General features: G+C 56.0%; 1 protein-coding gene across 5 annotated transcripts in view; it reads right to left on the reverse strand.

Moving 5' to 3' along the window:
- Positions 1-14168, reverse strand: part of Vwa5b1 (von Willebrand factor A domain containing 5B1) — a 57224-nt gene extending 43056 nt beyond the window's left edge. For all 5 annotated transcript variants that reach the window (XR_007105405.1, XM_047528449.1, XM_047528459.1 and 2 more), the window contains exon 1: positions 13881-14168. The gene's annotated coding sequence lies outside the window, so the exon portion shown is untranslated. The remainder of the gene's footprint in view (positions 1-13880) is intronic.
- Positions 14169-24471: the final 10303 nt, after the last annotated feature.

The raw sequence follows: 24471 nt of genomic DNA on the forward strand, positions 1-24471 counted from the left end.
ATGTGTGAGGCTGTTTGAGGAACACTGTTTACCCGTTCTCTGGGAAGGATGCTCTCTCCCTCCGGGTCCTCTTCACGTCCCCGCCCAAATCCTCAGGTGCCCCCCCAGCCCCCACCAGCCAGCAGTGTCTTTAATTATGTTCTCCCTGTGACTCCAGCCCAGACAGCTCTCAGCTCTGCCCATCTCCTGACAGGTTGACTGACAACTGGAGGAAGATAGAGAGCCCGGAGGGAGCCACTGGATCCCCAGTGTCTTTTCTCAGGCGATTTCTGACCTGGAGGCCAGAGCAAAGCCTGGCTCCTTCCGGAGGGCAGAACAAGATGGCGGAGTTCATTTCCTGATGGAGCCACATCTCCTGCTACCCACCCTCCCCGTCTCCTCCTCCTCGCCCTGGTTCACTGCTGACCAGAATGCCGATTGGGGAATGCAGCCTCAGGGAACCAGCCCCTAGATGCGCAGTGAACTTGAACTTAGGCTTCAGACCATCATGGGTTAGAGTCTTGCCCAGCGTATCTTGTCCAACCCAGTCCCCCAACACAGGGAGTGGGGCTTGGATGAGAGACGTCTAACAACAAAGGCCAATTTCTCTTCTCGCTGACCCTGTAAGACTGTCAGAGTAAGCTTTAAATCCTGGGGGGGCCTCATTCATGTATACTTGCCAGCATTGATAAGTGCCTACTGTATTCCAGGCCCTGAATTAGCTCCTGGAGATACAAAGATAAGACACAGCCCCAACCTCAGGGAGTTTACAATCTAGCAAATTTCTAGAGGAAATTTGAAGAGGAACGGAAAGATATAGTCACGGCAGCTGGAGTTTATTAAGCCGTGAAAACATGCCAGGTGCATACACTGTCTCATCCAATCCCCATGAAACCTTCCCGAGTGTTATTCTTCCACAGAGGAGGACACTGAGGTCTCAAGAGATGCGTTCTGTGCTCGAGGTGAGTTGGGGTGTGTGAAGGATGTATGGATGCTAGTGTAGGATTCTCTCCTGGAAGAGCCCAGGCCACTCCGTGGGAGAGGGAGACCAGAGTAATTATGCTGAGTGTCTTCCCTTCTGGAACCTTCCCCACCAGGGTCTCCAAGACCACAGGAAACTCCAGGGACAGGGGTGGAGCCTGCGACACCTCCCAGGTCACTGAGAGACCACAGCCTGGACTTAGGGCTGTGTTTGGTGTGACAGGTACCTGTGTCAGGAGCAGTATTATCATGTATTGACCTTCCTCACCTCCTCCTGTGGTCTGCCACACAATCTGTCTGCCCAGATCCTTGACTTTCAGGATGTCAAATCTGGAAAACAGCTGGAGAGGTGGGAGAAAGCAGAAAGGGGACAAAATTGGGCTGGGGCTGGGGGAGCAGAGGGGGACGTAAGAGCCAGGGCCTTTGAGTAGCCTCAGGGAGAAGCAGGGCAGGGCGGGAGGGAGGACTCTTAAGAAGGGTGCCCTGGGTCTCGAGGTGGCTTCTGTTTCCTATTCTCTATGAGGCTCAGAGAAAGAACGGAATGATCTGGGGCGCTGGACGGAGCTTCTCTGGTGAACTGCAGACTGTTCTGAGCCTGAGTGTGACACAACCCACGGGAGGTTCCTGGTGTCCCTGCGAAATACCAACGGTTTCCGATGGCCCAGAAATAGTGACTCCCCAGTGGCTGCCGTCCTTCTGGCCAGGACATTATTTATGTGTATGCCCAGCTCATAAATATCCATAAAGTGAATGAGTGAATGTGCACTGCTCCCGAGGACACTAAAGGACATTCGGTGCTGGGCACCCCGTGGGGGATAAGGCAGGTGCGAGAACAGGAACTAGTAGGAGAGACAGAGAGCAAATAAAGCTGCAGGTTCAGAATCTGACCTCTCCTTGTCACCTCCACAGCTGCCACCCAATGTTCCCCTGCTGTCTGTTTCCAAAAGAGCAGACGGAGTGATCCTCTGAAGGCAAGGATCCGGTCATGGGCCCCCATGGCTCAAGCCCTCTGATGCTCTCCATGTCCCTTGAGGTTCCCCTGAGTGGCTTTCCTGTTGCCCTCCCCCTTGGCATCTCCACTTTAATGCTCTGCCTCAGGCCATTTGCACTGGCTGTTCCCACTGCTGGAAACACTGTTCCCAGGTGGCCACATGACCTGCTCCCTTACGCCTCTGGTCTTTGCTCAAAAGCACATCCTCAGAGAGGCCTCTGACACCTGATTTAGCCTTGCGACCCCTCCACCACCGCCCCTGCTTCTCCTCTGTTGTTTTCCCCGTCACTCCTGTTGCCAGAGCATCATATATCAATATGTGTTGCTGGTCATCTGTCTTCCCTCCACCAGGGCAGGGCCTGGGGCCTGATTCTCTCACTGGTTAATCCCAAGGGCCTTGAATCGTGCTGGCACTAATAGTCGGCGATGAATACAGAGTCGTGGAATGAGTGGATCCATCTGTAATCGCAATGTGACGCTGGTGGTTTCTGGGATTCCTGTTGGTGGGTCCAGGGAAGGAGAGAAGTCCTCTGGCCACCAGGCCCAGAGGCGCGTCAGAGGGACGGTGGAGGGTGAAGTCATTTGGCTCCCTTCAGCGTTCGTCAGCCGGGCTCCCGGTCCACCTTCCCCACCTGCTCGTCGGTCCTGCCCATCTTGGACCCTCAGTCCATGGGGATGCTCTGGCCCCTGGGCCCCCGTGCCAGCCAAATCTCCATGTGCCCTGCGACCACGGCTCTGCCCCGCACTCTGTGCCTGAGGATCTCTCCATTCTTGCCCGGGGCCTCGCCTCCCTGAGTCTTCTCCAGGAAGTGCAGCTGATTCCTGTCACCCCTTGGGGTCGGCTGGGTGACTTCTTGGTCCTCGTCGCTGCTCTGGCTAAGACTCTTCTGTCCCCCTGACACACCTGCCGGGAGCAGCTCCTGGGGGTTCCCTGGGGGGCTCGCCCCTGGTCCCCCGCATGCCAGTGACCTTTGCTTCGTTTCCACTCTCACGCCCTTGGTCTCAGGCCCTACCAGAGGCTGCTCCACCTCACAGCTGCTCACTCACCCTCGAGCCACAGCGTCCCAACCCTTCCCTTACTGTTCCCTTACCACCCCTCACCCCCACCAGTCAGGCAGACTTTGTTGATGGTGTCCCCAGCCTTCCTGAGTGTGATTGCAAGAGAGCAGGGATCGTATTTTAGTTTACTCACTGCTACGTCCAATACCCACAGAATAGCACCAGGCATTTAGTAGATGCTCAATAAATGTGTGCCTAAGGGATGGACCCCCACCCCAAGTGCTTTGCATACACGATTTTGAAACATCAGCAGAGGCAGGCACTCTTATTCTGCCTATTTTATAGGTAAAAGCACCCAGGCTTGGGGCTGGGAGTGTAGCACAGTGGTAGAGCACTTGCCTAGCATGTGTGAAGCACTGGGTTCAATTCTTAGCACCGCATAAAAACAAAACAAATAAAATAAAGGCATACTGGTCATCTACAACTACAAAAAAAAAAAAAAAACCAAAACCAAAAAAAACCCACCAAGGCTCTCAGAAATGAGGAAACTTGCCCCAGGCCATAAAGCCAGTAGTAATGGCTGGGAGCTGAGGGTCCGTGTGCCTGACCACAAGCCCCGCTGCCTCCTGCAGCGCGTTCCCCTGAGCTTGATGCGTCTGCCCTAGAATCCCGCCCCCTCCACCCTCGCTTCTCCATGGCTCTCGGGTCACCTGCTCGCTGGTCCTTCAACCTCCAGGCTGCTCTCTTCTCTTTCTGGTCCTGTCACCAAACACATGCACTACATACATGCACGCGTGGACACACACACACACACACACACACACACACACACACACACCTCTACCCCCAACTCAACGGCTTCCATCGCTTCGTCCAACGGGACAAGCCAAACTCCTACCAGGTTCTTCCCGTTGAGTCTCCGTCTCTGTCCAGGGCCACTTCCTGCCATGTCCTGCATGTCCAGGTCCCTCCAAGCACTGGCCCTCTTGCCATGCCCTGAGCAGACCAGCTCTCTCCCGCCACGGAGCCTTTCCCAGGTAAGCGCTGCCCCCTTCTCTGCGGAGTCCGGCTCGTCATGCCAGGGGCCTTTCTGCAGCCGCCTCCCCGTGGGCCTTGCTCAATGCCCCTGCTCGTCAGATGCTCCATCCAGAGCTCCCACAGCCGCGGGCCCTGGGCCACCACGTACCACATCTCGGAGCGCCGTGACTGCCCTCCACCGCGGCTTGGCCCCCGAAGGGCTGGGAGTTCCGTGAGAGCTGGTCATGCCGTGCCTGGCCTGTGTCCCAGCTGCCCACACAGGGCTCAGTTCAGAGGAGAAACTCTAAAAGGGGCCCCTGCCAGGTCCCAGTGGTGGTCATTGCCGGTGCTCATACCTACCCCATTTTACAGGAAGGCAGACCCAGGGGTACGCAGCAGGCCAGTGGCCACGCTGATGGGAACCCAGCGAGTTCTGATCCTGTACTTCCCAGGCTGCTCCAGAGCCTGTGCTGAGCACCGGGAGGCAAGGATGTGTGGGAGGAGCAGGGAGCAGGCTCCGGGCCCGGCCCATCTGCAGCCCTCATGACAGGGTCGGGAACACCCATGTCAGGGTCCTTGGGGTCAAAAAGAGGGGCACTGAGACCAGAGGGTATTTGCTTTTCAGAAAGAGACTGGAAAGGCAGAAACTTGCTGGGGGGTGGTGGCCAGGTCCCACTCTCTGGAGTTCTGCTTGGGGTTAGGGTCCAATATAGCCACTTCCAGAGTAATTGACCCACTTTTCTGCAGCGCTGTGCTCTTTACGTGTTGTGTGGCCTCGAGCGAGTTCAGCTTCTCCAGGTCTGCAGGGCCCAGGAGCTGGTCTCAGTGACCCTGGGCTCGGCTCTGGCCTGAGAGCTGCAATCTGACCCACCCCCGCATCTCCAATCGACGACTGTCCCAGAGGCAGCAGGGTAGCTCTGCTCCTCCACCTGGAAGTCACTTTGGAAGCCTCTCCCCCTCATCCCCGCCAGATCTCCCCAGATCCTGCTCCAAAGAGCAGGGGTCCTCAGGCCGAGTGGGCTCAGCCAGGCCCGGGTGAGGCACAGTGAGCCCACCAGGCAAGTCTGGTGGGCAGGTGGAGTGCCCGCTTACCTCAGGCGGGGGTCCTCTAGGAAGTCCATGATTTCACGGTCCCACTGGGAGACCAAGTCCCACCCAGACACCGACAGCAACACTCCCAGATGGGCAGAGTCCTGGATTCTCTGAATCTGGTCTGATTGTTCTAAACTTCTAGAACCCTGGGGTCCCCACATTCTGGTCCCCTCGCTCTAAACATTCCCAGGCCCCGTCCAGCCAACGTGGGTAACAAATGCATGATTGACGCCACCCCTCCTGCGTGTCCCGTGATCCAGCCCATGGGGACCTCCTGCCCTTTCTCCAAACCACCTCTTCCGATGTGGCTGGCTGTGCAGGGGGGGCTCCCCCACTGCTCCCCTCTCCTGTCCCCCTTCAAGGCCCAGCTCAAAGGCCACCACCTTCAAAGGCCATGAAACCTTCTCAGGGTCCTGCACTGCCCAGACGGCCACCTACGAGCAGAGCCACACCTCCTTACCCACGTGTTGGGTGACCAGTCGGCAGGTGTGTTGGGAGCATGGAGTTCTGACTGTGTGCAACACCACGCAGGGCCTGGGCTGAGCAGGGACAAGATGGACACGGCCCCTGCCTTCAGGCCCGTGTCCTGCTTCCTTCCTGCCCACCTCTAGAATTCACGACAAGAACTCTGTCTCCCTAGAGTCGTTGACACTCAACAACGACTGGATGGCATGTGCCCTATTTGTTGAATGAGCAAAGAAATGAATGGTCTAGAAGCTGTCAGAGGGCGGGAATGGGTTTTAGCTGTAGGTTCTTTAAAGAATCTACTAGTGGGGCAATCCCTCCGTTTCAGCCCCAACCTATAGGCTTCCTTCCCAGAGTGGCTGCCGTGGGGGTGGGGTTGGAAGAAGAGGCTCCTCAGCATTGGGTCCCCCACACTGCTTGGGAGACCTGGAGTCTGGCCAGTGCAGATGTCCAGGACCATAAGCCCCAAGGAGGTGGAGGCCCAGCTACCCCTGCTTTGAGGAGTTTCTAGCTAAGAGCCACATGGGGACCCGCTGAAGAGGAAGAAATGGGCACCTCTGAGTTTGGAAACTCCACATAAGGAGGCCTTCAGAAGGGCTTCTTGTTTATAGATTGGGGAGGGGACAGATGAAGGGTGCAGGCAGGCGGGAGGAAGGGTGCCCGTCCCCCGGGGGCCCAGGGACGCTCCAGCATCAGAGTCTCTGCTCACTCAAGGTCTCTCAGAAATGATCCCACAGGTTGCTGGGAAGATTGGATTCCATCTATGTGGATTCAGTTTACTTCACCTTCCAGGGGGCGGTTAAAGGTGAGCTCACCTGCTGAGCTGCCAGCACCCCACAGCCTCTTGAAAGGCGCCGATGGATTCCCTCTGTGGCTTCCAGCCTTGTCCCTATGTCTAGCCGGTCCCTGCCGGTCTGTGTGGGAGCTCATGGGGCGATGGAGCACAGGCTGTTCTGGAATAGCCTCTAGAGCTGCCCTCTTACACTGGGGTGCCTAGGGAAGTGAAGAGCGGCCCTTGACCTGTGTCCTCCCCTAAGGCACCCCTGTCAGGAAAGGACAGGGAGCTAATTTTTGCTCTTCTTTTTCCAGGGTTGGGAATGTCCCTGAAACTCAGTTTCACCCTCTGCATAATGGGCAGGTAAAGACATGGCTTCTTTGCCAGGTTTTTGTGGGATGCTGCCTGTTGGCTGCTGCTTTAGTTGCCCGTATCTTTGGGGTGCCCTCCTTGTCTTCCTTGCCCATCCACTTAGATGGTATCTGGGCACTTGGGTTTTGGGCGTTTCCACAGAGCAGTGATGACTGCCCACGGCCCTCATGTCTGCACCCAGGCATCCCAGGGCCCCAGCCAGGTGTTGGCAGAACATCGCCCGAGCTTCCCTCTAGGGCTCAGATCTGTTGGTGCCAAGCTGTGAACGGCTCCCCCGCACACGCTGTGCCTTCATTCCGCACAGAGAGGCATGTGGGCGGCAAAGGGCACCGGACAGGAAATTAGGTCCCCAGGCCTGCCAGCTCAGTTGCCCATTCTATGTGAACCCCAGATGGGGACCCTGCCGTCTCAGGCCTCTCAGGCCTGGCACACAGCGCAGTGAGAGTGGCATAAAGATCGGTGAGTCCCTGGGTTGGTGTCTCTCTTTGCCCAAAACCCCTGAGAGCGTAAGCCCCGAGGATAGGTAGAGACCAAAGCTGTCCTTGTTCCTTGAACAGTACCTGAAACCATTGGAACAAAACAGCCCCACAGCCCAAACCAGCTGACATATATTAAGCGATTATTTTATGCTGGTTGTTGTCCTACATCTTCATGAATTAGTTCAGGCAGCCCTCAGGACGGTCCTATGAAGTCTGTAAGACTATTGCCCCCATTTTGCAAATGGAGAAACTGAGGCCTAGTATGGTTCCATCCCTTGCCCAAGATGATACCTCACATGTGGACTCGGAGATGGAGCTTTTAAACCCCAGAATCTGTTGCCCCCTTAAGGTTTATTTGCAGAATGAGTGGCTGAGAGAGGGTGATTCCCTGGTTGCGCCCAGGGCCTTGACCTCTTTACCTAACAACCAGAGGCCGTGAACCTGGAGGATGAATCCCACACCACCCTCCCAAGTCAACAGCCCAGGGTCCAAGGGAGTGCTGGAGAGACAGAGTGAAATGGACCCTGGGCCACTCCCCTGCTCCTCACCCATGGTAACTGGGCTGCGTGTTGACTACCTCATCTGCCCTCAGAGGGGCGCTGTTCTGAAGGGCCGGGCACATTACCTCATTTAATTCCCACTAAGATCCTCTAGGGAAGATCATCCCCACTTTATAGGGGAGAAAACCAAGACTCAGAGGTTAGGAAAATCTCCAGGTTACACAACCAGGTGATGGTAGAGGCAGGATTTGGGTATAAGCAGTCTGGCCCAGAACCTTGCTGTGACCATGTCACCTGCTGCCTGCTCCTTCCAGCCAGGGCTGGTGCCAAGGCCCAGTCAGTGCACCTATGAGCTAGAGGCGTTCCCCTGACGCTGGCTGGGGTGACCCCCGGGCTTCTGCGTCTCCTGGTTCCTGTCCTTCTGCTGTATCTTGCAAGAGGGGTTCAGGGGTGGAAGTGTCTAGCAGAGGTGGCTGATCACACGGTTGCTCTCCCTCAGAATGAGCCCATGGGGGGCGCCCTCCGCTGGGAAATGGTTTGAACAAAGAGGCGAACAGAACATGGTGGACACACGAGGAACCTCAAAATGGGTGTCATGGCCCACTGTCCTTCAGGGAAACTCAGACAAGGGTTGCGATGTCCCTTGCTGGTGCAGAGCCAGCCAAAGGTTAATTAGAAATGGAAGACCTCGGAGAAGCTGTCTTCAGGATGCAGAATTCCCTCTGCCCACCGGGCCCAGGAGGTAACATTTTAGGATTGAGAGGCTCCCGATATTTTGAACAGACTGTCATTGAGTCAGGTCCTGTGCTAAGCAATTTCTGTGGCTATCACATTGATTCCTCAGGATCATATCAACAAAATTTTTCTTTTTAATCGTTTTATGGATGATCCGAGTGAACACAGAGGTTAAGAAAGATGGTCTGGGAATTGGACGCTGGCAGTGTCCCTCTGGTGCCTCTGCATTGACCACTAGGCCACAGCAACGCTGTCCCTTATTCACATGAGCAAGAGATAAGTCCTCTCCTCAGGTACAAATCAGTCAGCAACGGAGGCTAAAGCAAGCGGGTCCAAGTATGCTGGGAGGGGAGGCTGCTCTGAGAGGCCACCTGGGCAGACCCGAGTCCCAGCAGACTTCAGCTTAAGGCCAGGCTCCACTCTGGGCCTCTGAACGACACGGGCCCAGCTGTGGAGCCTGCCGCACAGCACCACACGGTGAATGCAGCAGGTCTGGCTGACTTACAGGGCGTGGGCAGCTTTGTCCCACGTGGAGGACCTTGGGATGGGGACAGAGCTGGTCAAGCCCAGGACTCCCACAAGGCTTGTGAGGACGCTCTTGGAAACACGCTATCTCAGCAAAGTCAACAGTTCAGAGAACTGAAAGTAGCTGAATTAAAAGCCATGGGAGGGGCCTAGCCCCTGACCATTATTGCTTTACATCCACGTCTGCGCCACAAAGGAGTGACAGTGAGCACCCAGGCCCCGTACCAAGCTGCTTAGGACCAAAGCACTTTCATCCACGAGTGAATGAGAGCCCAAGAGTAGGGGGTCAGATAACGTGTCCCCATTTTCAGGACCAGGAGATTGAGACTCAGAGGGCAAGTGAAGCAAAGGGATCCCAGCTCCCAGGCCAGAACTTTCTCTGTTAAAACTAATCTGCGCTTTGCTAAGCTGGAGCTTGGGAGAGACAGCGCGTCTGCTGGTCACAAGGGATTCTGATCTGCTGATTGGAACCGAGTCCTAGTGGCCCCAGCTGGAGACTAAGATCATGGAAGGGACATAACCAATCTGACCTTTTCCTTCTCTCCTTTTCCTGTTTTTATTCTGATAAGGGCTCTGATGCCCCTCTCTTGGCTAAGCCTGCATGTAATCGCCGTGCTGTCGGCTAGATCTCCAGATTCTCCTCTGAGCAGACAGCAGGCTGCGCGTGCCACTGTCCCCTTGAAGGCCTTACGGGTGTCTTACTTCAGCCACTGAAATGTGTGGAAGCTGTCAAGGTGGATGTGTTCTTGGTCTTGTCCTGTTTCCTGCCACGGTGACCAGAAGGCCCATGGTCACCAGGAACCTCTGTTAGCCTGGATCTAGAGTGGAGGGGTTACATGACGATGTGGGTGACCGGCTGGGACACAGAGCAGGAATGATTCTGCTGCTGTCACTGCGGCAGAACCAAACTTGGCTAGCGGAGTCGTGACTGCTCGGTTCCCTGAGCTAAGATGACGGTCCCAGAAACCACAATCCTGGGAGGAGAGCCAGAGGTGGAGGAAGGGGAGATTGGCGGGGGTCCACTAGCACATAAACTGCCCAAAGGCAGAGACTTTTGGATAGTTTACCAACAGTTTTATCCCCAGAGCTTAGGAGAGCACCTGAGAATTGACAGGCGCTCCTTACATGTTGAATAAATGAACGGACCACCTGAGGTAAGGTAGGCAAGCATAAGCAAGGGACTGGAAGGGACTCGGTGGCCATGTACTCACTCGCTCGCTCACTCACAAACCACAAATACTCAACCCTGACTCTGTGGAAGTTTGCCACCATATCCCTCCGATAACTGGAGTGGGGAGAGACACTGCAGGTAGATCCACAGGATCAGGACAGGGACCACAGTGTCACAGGAATTGGGGCAGAAAAGCTTTCAACTGGGATTTTATTTTGAAATATGAAACTAAAAACATGACGATAGAATTCTCATATCGAATTGGAATTCTAATCATGGGCAAAAACTGTCAATGAACGAAGAACAAATCAAGTATGGAATGGGTAAAGGGGGATGATTTTTTTTTAGAACAAAATTGTATGGTGGCAAAATGGACCCTTTGCTTGGCCTCATTGAATCCCACAACTTTCTCAAGATTTCGGCCGCGCCTTGCAGTTCCCTGACTGTGATTCAGAGGGAGCAATGGACGCAGATGCTGAGCGATGGGCCGGGACTGCACTGGCCTTGAGCGAACAGATACTCATGCAGGAACCACGTGTAGAAGCGACCAGTTCATTACCGCTCTTCCGTTCTGGGGGCGACTTCGAAAGCCTACCGCCTCCCTCTGAGTGCTCCCAGCTGTGGACTGGGCCACCCCTGCCGGGGCTGAGCAGGGACAGGGTACTCGGTGAATAGGTGGACCTACCCCTGTCCTGCAGCTGCTCACAGCCACGGCCACATTCCGGACTATTCTGTGCTCCAGGTGCCTGATCTGGTCCTGTGTGCCACCGTCTCCATGGTGGTCCTACTCAAGGAGCCTTGTGGCCAGTGGCCCCAGTGTGGCATTAGGAAGTTTGGAAGAGCTTTGTACTGTCATTCACAGCCCGGCCGCTAGCAGAGGTCTCAGTGGGAGATGAGATGGGATCCCTCTAGATGCCCCCAGGCCCCAGGGAAGATTCAAGAGCTGAAGTTCCTCAGGCTCCTTCATGGGTCTTCCTGGGGTCCCGATGGCCTCCCTGCTCAGGGACCGTCAGCCCCATCCCACCCTCACCCTAGGAACCCCAGTTCCAGGCCCTGGCCCATCCTGCCTCCCAGCTTGGTGCTCCTAGGCCTACCTATCCTGTTGTGTCCTTTCAAGTCCCGCCCCCTCCCGGAGCGTGTCCTGATGGTCCTCTGAGCCCCTGGGACAGAGTGTCGCTCAGTCCTGCTCTGCGGCAGGGAGGGTGGATCGGTCCTCCTGGCTCCTCCAGGGGAGGCCCAGAGGCCCTTCTTGTCTGTGCTTGTCTCGTGCACCAGCCTGTGGCAGGGGCTCGGGGAAGGCCGGGCGAGCCTCCAACACGTCCAGCCTCAGCCCTGGTGAAGGGCTCTGCCACTCTCCATGCCCTTAAACCCAGCTCTGGGCAATCTCCAGGAGCCCCTTCGTCATCTGTCGTGCGGACAAATCGAACACCATGGGAAGGGGTGGCACAAGGCAGGGGACACACCAGGTCCTGTCCCCACCTAGTTGTGCATTCTTGGTTGCTTTCATAGGTTCAGGCTCAGGGTCGGAACTACAGTGAGATAAGGGACAGGAATCGAGGCAAAAATTCCTCCAGTGTCCATCTTGGAACTTCCTCCTCTGCCAACTCTCTGCTGTCCCAAGGAGGTTTACCCTCGCCCTGCCCCAGTGCACGGGCAGGTGGCTGGTGAATGTGTACTGCTGGCATGGCCCTCACCTCTGTGCCCCGGACCATCTCAGAGCCTTGGCCCTCACCTCTTGGATCTCAAATCCCATAGCCGGTCTCACAGGCGCTGGCTCATAAGCTTGAGAAACCGATTACTGTCCTGTCCCGCTCGAGACCACAAGTTCCTCAAGGGCAGACCAGCACCTGGCAGCCAGGGGCACCCAGTGACCAAACAGCGTTCCTCCTTTCCCATTCCCATCCTAGCCTGTCTCTTCATTCCAACTGATTTGCTGGACAGCTGCTGACCAAGACCTCTTGTCCCTCCCGACCCTGCCTGTGCTCACACCCCAGCCTGTCCCTGCTCCGAGTCCCCTCGCTAACCCCACCTCCTCCAGGAAGCCTTCTCAGCTTGACGCCGAGCACCCCTCGTCTCCATCCCTTCTTCCTAAGGACTCCAAGAACCCACTGGGTTTCATGCCTTGGTCATGCTGCTGGCAAGTGCCCAGGAGAGCCCTGGGTAGGGACACAGCCCCTGCTGGGTCCCATGAACAGTCACATGCACTTACAGGGAGTCAGTGGGATGGGGGGGGCTCTGTGCACCCCTGGGGACCTGGAGTCATGCTTAGCCCACCGGCCCCACCCGGCGGTTCTCAGCCCCCTAGGAATATCGTTGGCAATGCCCACGTCCCTTTCCCCGTCTTTCTGGAGCAGGGATGAGACCTGGAGAAATCACTCGGCCCCGCTAGGCCTGGAGGCTGAGTTGGAGGGAGTCAGCAGGCAGGGCCTGCAAGAGCCCAAGGCCAGAGCCCCGGGAGCCTCTAGCAGCAATCCCCTTCCCCAGCGCGTCCCTTCTCCCCAGGCAGCTCTCCTGCCACGGAGCCACAGCCAGCATTAAGGGTGATGAGAGGTCAGTCAGCCAGGAAAGGTGCGGAGCAGCAGGGAGGGGGACAGGGAGGGCCAGAGAGTCTGTCCTGGGCCCAAGGGGTGCCGGGCTCGGGGGAGCTCTGAGCGGGATCCCAGTCTCTCTGAGTCCTGTCTTCTACCCTGCACCCCCAACCGTGGCAACTTCACCAACTGCCTGTGGCTGATGGCCGGAGAACCTTCTGAGAGCTTTGTCAGGCCCAGGTTTGGGCTGGTTGTCACACATTCTGTGAGGCCACAGACCGCTGAGCTTCTCAGCTCCTGCAGCCAGGGCTAGGGAGGAGTCTCAGAGCCCAAGCCACCCCAGGCCAGGAACCTTGGTCTCGCTCATGCCAGAAAAGCAGTGGGGTCTATAGGTCGACCCCAAGGGCACCATGTTCCCCACCTCAGGCTCTGGATCATCACTTGGGTAGGATTAGGATGCAAGCCAAGCTGGGTGACACTGCAGTCACATGTCAGGCCTCACCCGGCAGCCCAGGGGTCAGTGTCAACCCACAATCTCCTGCACAGGTGATCGCGTGCACACACATAACACGCGTGCACACACGTGCGTACCCCGACACTCTAAAGTCCCGTCAGTAGGTCATGGGCATCCGCACATGCAAACGTGTCTCTACACACACACCACAGTCCCCAACCACCCCCTGCATGCCACCACCCTCCAGGGACACCCCCACGCCCCCAAACACCTCTCATGCACACATCTGCACGCACGTGCCCGCGTACACACACGTGTGTTCAGCCCTCACTCCCAACCCAGCCAAACACAGGAGCCTGTGCCCTTGAGCCTTGAGCTCTGGGCCAGGACAGGACTGCGGCTCACCCAGTGCCCTTTGGCCTCTGCCAGGTTCCCATGACCTGGCTGGGTTCAGGTGAAGCCAGGGCTGGCTTCTGTCCAGCAGAGAGTGAGGAGGGCTCTGTCCACTAAGTCAGAGCGGGAGGGTGTGAGGGGGGACAGGCCGGGAGCAGGGGCGGCAGGAAGGGGCCCAGGGCTCTTCAGGAGGAGGAGTGGGGAGGAAGGTTCTGGCCGCCGCCCCCTGCCTCCTCTGGTCCTGCGCTGGGCCGGCTGGAGCATAGGGTGGAACAGTTGGGACTGCCGCAGGGATGTTAGGAGGGGACTTCCAGCAGGGGCTTGATGTTGGCAGACACCACACTGCGCCCGGCACCAAGTCCCCCTCCCCTGGCCACTTCCCACCGCCCGACCGCGGACCCCTCTCTGCGCGGAGGCTCCTTACCGTGCAGGCGCCTGGGGACTCGGGGCTCGGAAAGAGTGTGCGCTCAGCCAGAGGCTGGGAGACAGTCTCTCCCGGCACCGGAGGGCAGCGGGCAGGAGCCTGGCAGCCGGGGTGGGCAGCCACAGAGCTCCTGAGCGCCCCCAGGGCCCTAGAGGACAGAGCGGAGGTGATGGGGACAGGGAGGTGGTAGAAACAGGTGGCAGGATGGGAGGCTGAGAGAGGGTGGAGTAGGGAGGCAGAGACGGGGGGAGGGGGAGAGACAGAGAGACAGGGAGAAGAGACGCAGGCGACTCAGAAACAGAGAAATAGACACCAGGAGAAGAGGGAGCGAGAGAAGGGGGAGCAGAGAGAGAGAGAGAGGGAGAGAGAGAGAGAGAGAGGGGGAGGGAGGGAGGGAGGGAGGGGAAGAGAGGGAGCGCAACATGTGGTCGCCTTCCCTCACTTGTAGCTGGAGCACCCGCCCCTCCCGCGGTGTGAGCGCACCGTGCACACTCAGGCTGGCGGCACACACTTGGGCACAGAGGCACGCAAACTCCGCTCACGCACTCGCTCGGGCGCTCAGGACAGCCGGGCCCAGCCTCCTCCCCGTCCCTCACCCCAGAAGCAACATGTGTGCAGCCAAGCGGCCCCTCTGCACAGCCACTTGGCCCCCCTGCGCCCAGGGCTGCTGGAGGGGGCACGGGGGGTACCCAGGCTTCAGTGCCCAAGCCCCGACCGCTGCCCTGCAGGCTGGTTTGATCAGTGTCCCCATTGCATGGCCGTTGAGGTGGCCTGCAGGAAGCAGAACCATTTGTTTTGTCAGAGCGTAACCATGACGATCACCCCCTGCGCACTCACCCCGCCAGTGCTGTCCCCCTCCCTCCCCTCTCAGCGCAGGAGGAAGCCAGGTCACTTAGCAGCCCCTGCTAGCTCCTGCCCGGTGGAGGGGCCTTCGGGCAGCCCTGCCCTGGGCCCCAAACTGCGGGGCTCTCAGGGTCCTGCCCTCCAGATCCCCCTGTTCCCTCGCAAGTCCATTTTTGAGCCAAGTGATACAAGCTGTCAATCCACTGTCCCCCAAAAGACCATGATGTGACCAAGCAGATGGTCCTGCCTGGGCCACCCAAGCCCCGGCTGGCTGCCCCAGTCGTGCCCAAGTTGAAAGGGGAATTTCTAGGTTTTTAGGTGTCATTCCTGACTGCCAGTTCAGGGGCTTATCATGATCAAGGACAAGTAGGTTTGGAGGCCAGCAAGGTGGAACTGCCAAATCTGAATCTGAAGTCTAAAGTCGAAAGGTTCAAAGTTGAGAAGACAGATGCCTCAGAGATACCGCTTACACCCCTCACTTAACCACTGTTAAAAACAAAACCAAAACACAGGAAGAATGCTATCATCCCATGTTACAGAGAATTGCAGTTCAGAGAGGGAGAGTGACTTGCTCAAGGCACACAGCTGAGGAATGGCAGAGCAGGGGTTCACGCTCACGGCTGCCAGATTCCAAACTTAGACAGGGTCCAGTCTATCCCTTTGGTCTTTCACCGACGTCATTGTGTGCCAGGTACTTCATACTGGCTTGTTCTATACCAAACACCAGAAGATAGGTGCTAAACTTATTTTATGAATGAGATCAGAGAGGTAAAGTGACTTGACCAAGGGTACACAGTAAGTGGAAGAACCAAGATTCAAAAACCCTTGTCTATCTGACTCTACTTCTCTACCCTGCCTCCTTCCCTATATTCCAGGCTATACCCAGGACAGATGAGCCACCCCTTTTCTCAATTCTCTGCCTAGAGGGTGAAGTCTGAGGGTACGCTAGGGATGGTGTGCAAAAGCTAGAGGGAAAGGAGCAGAGAGTTCAAGAACTACCCCCTGGGGCGACAGATGACTTGTGATCGTAGCTCGAAGCCCAGGAACCAATGATTCCACCACTGGGGAGCCAACCAGAGGAATCCCACCTTGGGTTCCAAGTCCCCCCACCCCACCCCCACCGCAGACCTTCGTTAAACACCGGGCCTGATGCCCTGGTCTGTTTGTCTTTGTAGGCGCCAGCCAGCTGAGAGGGAATCCCCAGAAGGACTCTGGAGAGCAGTCTGGAGGGAGGCCTGGGGGAACTTCTCCGAGTTGACCTGGAGTTGCCAATTACCTCTTAGTCCCTGGTGTGTGGGAGCAGCTTCCGGAGAGAAGCAAAACCACCGTCAGCGAAGGAGTGGGAAGACGGTGGGAGAGCGGAAGCTGCCCCGTTCTCAGAGGACTGAGCCAGGCGCCCAGCCAAGCTGGCTTCCGCTCAGGTCTTCCACTGACCCACCGCCACCAGGCTGGGGTTGGGGCTGGGGAAGGTGAGCTGAGCCCCCGAGGGCGGCCGGCAGGAGGGAGGAGGCCTGGTGCCCGGGCAGCTCTCCTTCCGCCCGGCGCTCCCGAGGCCTGTCCGCACGCCTTCCCTGAGCTCTGGTGTAACCCGATTGCTGCCCAGCGTCAGGGGCGTGTCAGGGCGTGGGGACTGAGAGGTGCAGCCATTGACACGAAGGGGCACTGCTGGGGTTCGACTCTGGTCCCTGTGGGTTGGACTCCAAGTCCAGCGACTTGCAGGAATGTCACATGCCTCATGCACCCTAGGGAGGCCACTAGCTGCTTGTGGGCTCAGAGGGCCCAGGGGACAGGGACCAGGAATCAGGGACATATCCACTTGAAATTCTAAGCCCTCCCCACCCCAAAGCTCCCAAAGCCCGACTCTCGACCCCCACGAAGTTCAAGATCTCCACCCAGGCTCCACGTCCACCGATGGGCCTCTCTACTCAGCCGTCCCAAACCCAGAGTTCGCATTTGAGGACCAGAACCGTGTGGGACAGTGCCCTCAGCCTGTCTGAGTGGCTACAGGGCCACGGGGAGGACTGGAGAGGGGACCTGGTGGGGACAGTAGGGTGCTGCTTTCCAGAGCTGCCTGCTCTGGGAGTCTTCGAGATTTTCCTACCCCTCATGTTCGTTCCCGGGGCTACCAGAACAGATGGCCAGTAGCGGGGTGGCTCTCACAGAGCATCAGGGGGCCCAGCCCCTGAGGCTCTGCCGGAGTCCCTCCTGGTTCCTCCTGTCTGCTGGTGCTCGCCCGCGATCCTTGCCATTCCTGGGCTTGGAGGTGTGCTCTCTGATTTCCGCCTCTGTTTTCATGTGCATCTCCCTTTCTGTGTCCCTGTGTGTCCGTCTCCAAATCTCTGCTGCGTTTCTCCCGTAAAGATGTCAAGCAGGGCCCATCCTTATAGCATGACCTCGTCTTAACTGGAGAACTTCTGCAAAGGCCCTGCTTCCAAGTGAGGTCACATCCACAGGTACCAGGGGTAAGGCCTGAAGATCCCTTTCTAGGGGGACATAATTCAACCACAACACCCATTCAAAGGAGCCAAAGGACACGAGACAGGCATGACTCCAAGAGGACAGGTAGCTGGACTTGCAGACATCTACAGGGGACAGGAAAACAAGCAGCCCCAAAGATGGTGGTTAAATGTGGACTCTGGTGCTGGATTTCTAGGGTTCAAACCCTGCCTCTGTCATTCCCTAGCTGTGTGTCCTTGGGGAAATGTCTTGCCCTCTCTGGATCCCAGGCTCCCTTCTTTAAAAAGGTGATGTCTTGAGATGGTGTTAGGATCATGAAGTGAGTCATGTTTGTAAAACACATAAGATGGCAGGACACTTAATGAGCACCCTGAGTGTTTGCTAAGACAAGCTCTAAACGGTCCCTGGACCAGTATCACTGTTTCCTAGGTGTGAAAACAGATCCCTCAAGGGGGGCGGCTTCCCCCAGGTCACACAGTTGGCCTGGCAAGGCTATTTCTGTTTCCTTCCTCCCAGGGTTGCCCTCTGGGGAAATTAAGTCTCCTTGCCATTTATTCTGCAGTTGGAGAAATCAAGGTGAGTGCTCTGCAGGGGCAGCAAGAGAGGAGGAGGTGGTGCAGAGGGGAGCAGGGGCCCTGGAGGACGGGGGTGGCTCCTCCTTCCCTGAACACCTCTCCCCAGCCACCCTTCTGTCTGCAGGATGGGAAGCGTTGAGCGAGACAAGTTCTGGAAGGTGCCATCAACACAGGCCGGGTGGGAAGCAAAGTCCTGTCTCCAGGGACCCCACCAGGCCAGGGCTGGCAGCAAGGTCAGGGAAGGCCTAGGTGGGCGTGGGGACTGGGTGGGCTCTTCCCCAGAACATGCTGAGCAGGGCTGCACAGTCCCAGCCTCGGTTCTGGAGGGGACCCTGGGCAGTCGGGCTTCGCGGGCAGGTGAGCTGGTAGACATCACGTGCTTGACCACCAGATCCTTAGGAACCCTTTTACTTTCCTGTTTCAATCCCTCACCGAGAGCAGGAAATTGCATCAAACCCCCAGTTCTTCACACGCACACACTCCGTACACACACACACACGCGTGTGTGTACATACACACGTGTACACACACACGTGTACACACACACACACACGCATGCACATCCACACCCCTTGCCTGTGACCTGGCACTTCTTCCTCTTGGGTCCAGCCATGTGACTTCACTAAGGGTATGTTGGCAAGCGCGGCGTGACTAAAGGCTTATAAAGCAGCTATGTGACTAGGTTGTTCTCTTGTCCTCTGGCCCTGTGGCCACAGGTCAGCCTGATTGGCCTCCGGTCCCAGGAGGAGGATAAATTCAGACAGTGGAACCTGGCTGAGATCAGCCAGCTGCAGGTGCCTCAGCAGGTCCAGCCCAGCCAGCGCAGCCAGAGATCCATGGGAACAAGCGACTGTTGTTCTAAGTCACTGAGTTTGGTGGTCAGCATTTTGTGGTGATAGCTAACTGAGGCCACCTCTTGTAGATCTCCCCTTCCCGATATCTTTCGAGTCCATCTTCCTCTCTGTCCCCTGGCCTCTGTTTAGCCTCCTAACAAATTCCCGCTTGGCCAACATGTCCCTGGTCTCATGGATCCCAATCCCTTCCCCAAGCTGTGACCAGATCTCCGTAGTAGCTGGTGACAGTTGTCCCTGTTTGCTACTCCCTCTCTTAACTCACCCCATATCCTTCAGTGGCCCTCCCACGGCTGTCCCTTCACAGAGCATTCAAGGTCTTTGGCCATCTGCCCCTGCGCCCTCTCTGGTGCCCTCCTGCCCATCCCCCACATGGACCCTCAGACCTCTGCAGGGGTGTCCACATTGACCCCTCAGTCCTGAAGACACCCTTCCCTCCTCCTCCTAGCTATTTTCTATTTGTCCTGCAAAGGACAGCTGAAGTACCATCTCCTCCAGGAAGCCTGGCCACGCCCAGTTAGGTCACCTGACTGAGGGCACCATGGTATCCCCTGCCCGGCACAAGGTCTGGCGTACAGTAGGTGCTCAACTAAAATAACATTGGCTGAATAAGTGAGTGAGAGAATGAATGACGAAGCCTCTCTCCAGGGCAGGGTCACATCTAACGTACACCTGTTGTTGTTGTTGTTTTTCTCAGATGAAGAAAAATTTATTTGGGACTCATGGTTTCAGAGGTCTCAGTTCATAGATGGCTGACTCTGTTGCTCTGGGCTCAAGGTGAGACAAAACATCATGGTGGAAGAGGAGAGCAGCTCAGAACAGGGCCACCAGGAAGCAGAGTCTGCTCACCAGGAACAAAATATATACCCCAAAGTTACATCCCCAGTAACTCCTTCTCCTCCAACCACACCCTACCTGCCTCTGGTTCCACCCAGTTAATTCCTATCAGTGGTCGAATGCACCGACTAGGTTAAGGCTCTGGAAACCCAATCATCTCATCTCTAAACTTTCTTGCATTGTCTCACATCTAAACCAGAACACGCTATATTAAATATTAGCATAGCCCCATTCCTATTTTACATTTTAAACATGAAATAAATGTAGATTGAAGTTCTAATCATGCTTTCCTGTATCCTAATCAATTGCATTGATTGGTATCCAATTCTCAAGTGACCTTACAGCCCCTTTTGGAGACCACAGGTTTCAGGGACCTAGAGCAACATAGTTCCCTTCAGACTTTTGAGGACCTGCAAAGATTTCTCAGATCTTTCTAAACCGATACTGATAACAATAATAGAGCAATTCTTGAATGAAGATACATAATTAGGCATCGTAATCTACTTCTGTCTGATAAGTGGTTTAAAATAGGAAAATAATTCCATATATACGCCTGTTTTGATAGGTGCATGGATCTGGACTCAGAGGACTTCATGAATGTCTGTTGAATGAGGAACACTGACCCTCTCACCTCAGTGTCCCCAGAGAGTCGTGGCAAGCCACTCTCCCCTCAGGAAGGTCGCGGTGGGAACGGTCGTTGGCTCCTGACACAGCTGGAAAAGCAGGGAGAGAGATCGGGCACATGGGTGGTCAGGGCGCTGGCCACCGGAGCTCTGGGTGGGCAAGACACGCATTGTCCCTGGAGAATGCAAAGCAATCGAACTGACTAGAAGTCAGTGTGTATTTTATTGTCACCACAAACTGGGCAGTTAAAACAATGTCCCTGAGAAATCACCACAACCAGGGCAGCGCAGCCCGTGTGCTGCCAAAGCCCGTGTGCTTCACCTCTGACTCCGGGTGGCCCTCCAGCTGGGTGTGGCCACGCGACACCTCAGGGCTGTGGCTGCGGACGTGACATGTGCTGAGGGGCTGCTGGTCTCCTGCAGCTGCAGTGGCTTTAGGAAAGAAGCCCGCGCTGGCCTCAGGGGCAGGCTTCACTCTCCTAAAGTCACTTCTGAGCCTGGCCCCCTGGGGACGGAACCCTGAGCCACGGGGCTGAACACGGCCCTGAGCCATCGCTGGCTCTTAGAGGGCCTGCTCACCCTCTCTGAGGCTTGATTAGCTCGTTTTTAGAGTGGGAGGGCAATCCCGGCCCCCAGCCCCACCGCCACCCCTGGCCGGGGGTGACTGACTCCACCCTGCTGTTGGGCCAGTTCCCCGGATGCTTCCTCTGGCTCCAAGCCCCTCCCTCGGGAACAACTGCTTCCGGGCAGCCTCCCCCACCTGCCCTCCGCACAGCTCCAAATCTGATCTTACGCCACCCTGGTGAAGCCTGAAAATGGCTTCCCGTGGGTCTCAGGAGAGACAGGATTCCTCCTGACCACAGCCAACGAGGATCCACATTCAGGTCCCTGCTGACCTCTCCTACCCCTTTCCCTGCCAGTCACCCACTCTGCCCCTTCTGGAAACACGGGGTTCCTCTCTGGCCCTCATGGTCTCTGGGCTCTCTCCTGACCCAGAGTTTGTCCAAGCTGTCCCCAGAGCATTCTTCCCTCCACTCTTCCGCAAGCACCTCTACTTCTTCAGATGCCAGTCAGCTCAAACATCACAGGGAACCTGGGGTTCAAACCCCCCGTTACAAGCTCTCATGATCTCAGTTCCTGTCCTTCGTAGAGCACTATTGCAATTTAACATTTTGTTACGGGGTCACTTGATTGATGTCTTTCTCTTCTGCTACCTTGACCTCTCTGGCCACCATCTCTGCTGTGCCTAGCTTGGTGTCTGGCACAGGGTGGGCACTCAGTGGATGTTTATTGTGCAGCTGGATATATGAAATAAAACCGTTTGATGGAAAAGAATTTTCTCAAAAATAAAAGAGACTCTTTTCGAATTATTATTTGTGATCTGCTGCTGTACATAGTGCCTTAGCACAAACAGGCAGCGACAGCTCCAGACTTCAAAACTCTCCTGGGGGCAGGAACACAGCCTGGCCAGGAGCCGGTGCCTTGGAACAGGTGGCTGCTCGAGAGCAATTGGAGTGAGTGAGGCAAGAGAGGGCTTCTCAGGGGACAGAGAAGGGCTGATCTTTGAGGCTATCCATCATGTAGCACGCTCTTCCTGCTCTATAAAAATAGACACAAGAAGGGAGGAAGGAAAACAAAGTGAAATGAATTCTTTCAAGTGTGGTCGGAGTACTTCCTGTTTCTTGCCCTCTTATCCCTGTTTTTTTCCCGAGTGGAAAGGATGGTGCATTTCAGCCAGTTCAGGGCACAGCTGAGTGCCCTGAGGACCTACGGTGTACCCAGCACAGTACACCCTGACTCCTGCCACCTTCGGAATAACCCCGGGAGCTTATGTTTTGTCGTTTGCTTTAATTCAACAAACATCAGAGTGTTTCCTAGACGCTGGGCCACAAGCGTCAACAAGCTGGACGGTGTTCCCACATCATGAACCCAGCAGTCTAGAGCAGTGAGACCATATGAGGTCTGATAAACGCCCTACGGGGAGTCATGGGGTGATGTGCCGCAGAGCCACTGGGCTATGCTGGGTTGGAGAGTCGGAGCAGGTGACATGGAGGGGAAAGGATGGCTGGGGACTCAGCTCCCGGCTCCTCAAAGAACAGGGTCAAGGAGGAGCATCAGATGCAGAGGGAGCAGCAGGCACGAAGGATGGGAAGGGGCTCTGCAGACCCCCAAAGACAAAGGAGAGGGCACTGGCCAAAGTGAGTGGCCCACAGAGGGAGGGGCAGGTGGGAGGTCCCCAGGAGAGGTGCAGGTCATCAGGAGAGTTGGAACTTTACCTGGGGAGTGATGGACAGTCACTGGAAACATAAAGGAGGAGAAAAATGTGCCTTTGATTGTGTTTAATGTGGTCATCCTGGCCACTGTGCGGAGAGTAGATGAGAGAGGGCGCAGGCTGAGAGGTCTGGGGGGGACCACCCTGCTAACAGGTAAAAGATGGCGGAACGGTCATGGCAGCGATGGTGAGAAGGACGCAGGGTGCTTCCTGGGTTATGAGATTGTGCAGCTGGATGGTGCTGGTGCCGTCGTGGAGACGGGCGAGGCGGGGGAGGGCCAGGTTCGGCAGTGGCATGGGTGGAATCTAGAACTCTGTTGGGACATAGCGAGTTTATGGCGAAGCACAGATGGAGGAAGAGTTCATAGCTGGATGTGTGAGTTAGAACAGAGGACACCCAGCTGGAGACGACATGTAGGAGGCTCAAGCTACCCATGGTAATCAGTATTCTCCAACAGGATCCCCTTGAGCTGAGAGCTGGCCAGACCCCGGCTGCAGGCTCCACGGGAGCAGGCGCCCGGCCTGTCTTGGTCATTGCCCAGCACCCTGGAAATGGCCTGCGGTAGCATTTGCTAAGTCATTATCATAAACCGAGGGAGAAGATGCAAAGGAGACCAGAGGCGTGGTCCCCTTCTTCACCGAGCTTACCTGATGCAAAGCCACCCAGAAATGAATAAACAGAACAGAGTCACGTGACCAGATGGGAATCAGGAACCATTTATTTGTATGAGCCAGGACTGACATTTACCTTAGCCTCACAGAATCTTCCATTGGCGAGTGGTCCAAATGAATAGGCGAAGTGTGCATGTGAGGATAAAATTGAAGGAGTTCGAGAAATATTTTCAAACCCTTGAGAAGTAGCTGTGACATGCTCTGCGTCAGATGCACCTTCCATGGGTTTACCCACAATTTACTTTGCTCTGCCGTAGCATGTGGCATCTCCGTGACTCCTTTGCAGTGTGGAGATGTTCCTACCCCTTCCTCCCCTCTCCACTCCCCACCCATCCTCCAGTCTTCAAGCTTTGTGAGGACGTGGGACTTTCCCTCCTTTTAACTCCCCAACTGCAGAGGCTGGCTGGGTGCTTTGAGTTGCAACAGACACTAGACAACCAACATCCATTAGCAGATAATAGAAACTTGATGTGTTTATTGGATAAATAAATTCTTGGCTATTTATTAAAATAAATTCTCTAAGGATAGCCCTTAGGTAATGCACTTGGAATTACTACATCTGATCCAGCGGCAATAAAACTGTAACTGTGGTTTTAAAACTCACTACACTGTAGCTGTGAGACCTGGACCTCGACCTCTATGGGCCTCAATTTCTTTTAAACATGGCTGGAAATGGTCTGTGAATGCCTGATTCCCGCTGCCTGGGGTATATGTGAATGCACACGTTTAGCAGGCGGTTTAACCGCTCCGGGTTAAGCCCTGGTGCTTCCAGCCTCTGCTGGGGGAAGGCAGACTGTGTGGAGAAAGCCTGGTGCCGGTGCCCAACACCACAGGGGAGAAGTTTGCACAGTGCCTGTCCTGAGCATAGACACATGGCCAGCTCTGGGCTCTTGGGAAAGGAAATGACAAGGCTGTATTATTTTTATGATAATAAAAGGTCAAGCTATCTATGATTAGTCTAAAAGCAAGCATGGTTGATTCTCCCTCTGAATTCTCTCAGATCCACCAGCTCAGCATCCTCCCTGTCCTTCATGGACTGGACCCCCTGCCTTAGCCCCCTCGCTGCTTCCCTACGTGATCCATGTCCCCGTGTGCTCATGGCTCAGCCGCCCAGTGACATTTTAACAACATAAATTAAATCACCTCCCTGCTCTGCTTCGAACACTTTAGGGATTACATGACACTCCAAATAAATCCTCGCTCCTCACCGTGGTCTCGAAGGACGGCCCAGCCTCCCTCTCCAGCTTCAACCCCCACCTCTCCTCGGCGGGCTCCAGCCACGCCCCGCTCCTCAGGTCTTCAGATCCGACCCTCAGGGCCTCTCCTATACTGTACCCTCTGGCTAGCATGCTCTGCCCCTCCCTTTTTGCACAGATGGCTTTCAGGCCTCAGCAAAAATGTCCCCTGCTCATAGAGGTCCTCCCTGATGGCCTCTCCCCAGTGCCTGGCACATAATAGGTG

The sequence above is a fragment of the Sciurus carolinensis genome, chromosome 1 (assembly GCF_902686445.1).
Source record: "Sciurus carolinensis chromosome 1, mSciCar1.2, whole genome shotgun sequence".
In the NCBI taxonomy this organism is placed as follows: domain Eukaryota; kingdom Metazoa; phylum Chordata; class Mammalia; order Rodentia; family Sciuridae; genus Sciurus; species Sciurus carolinensis.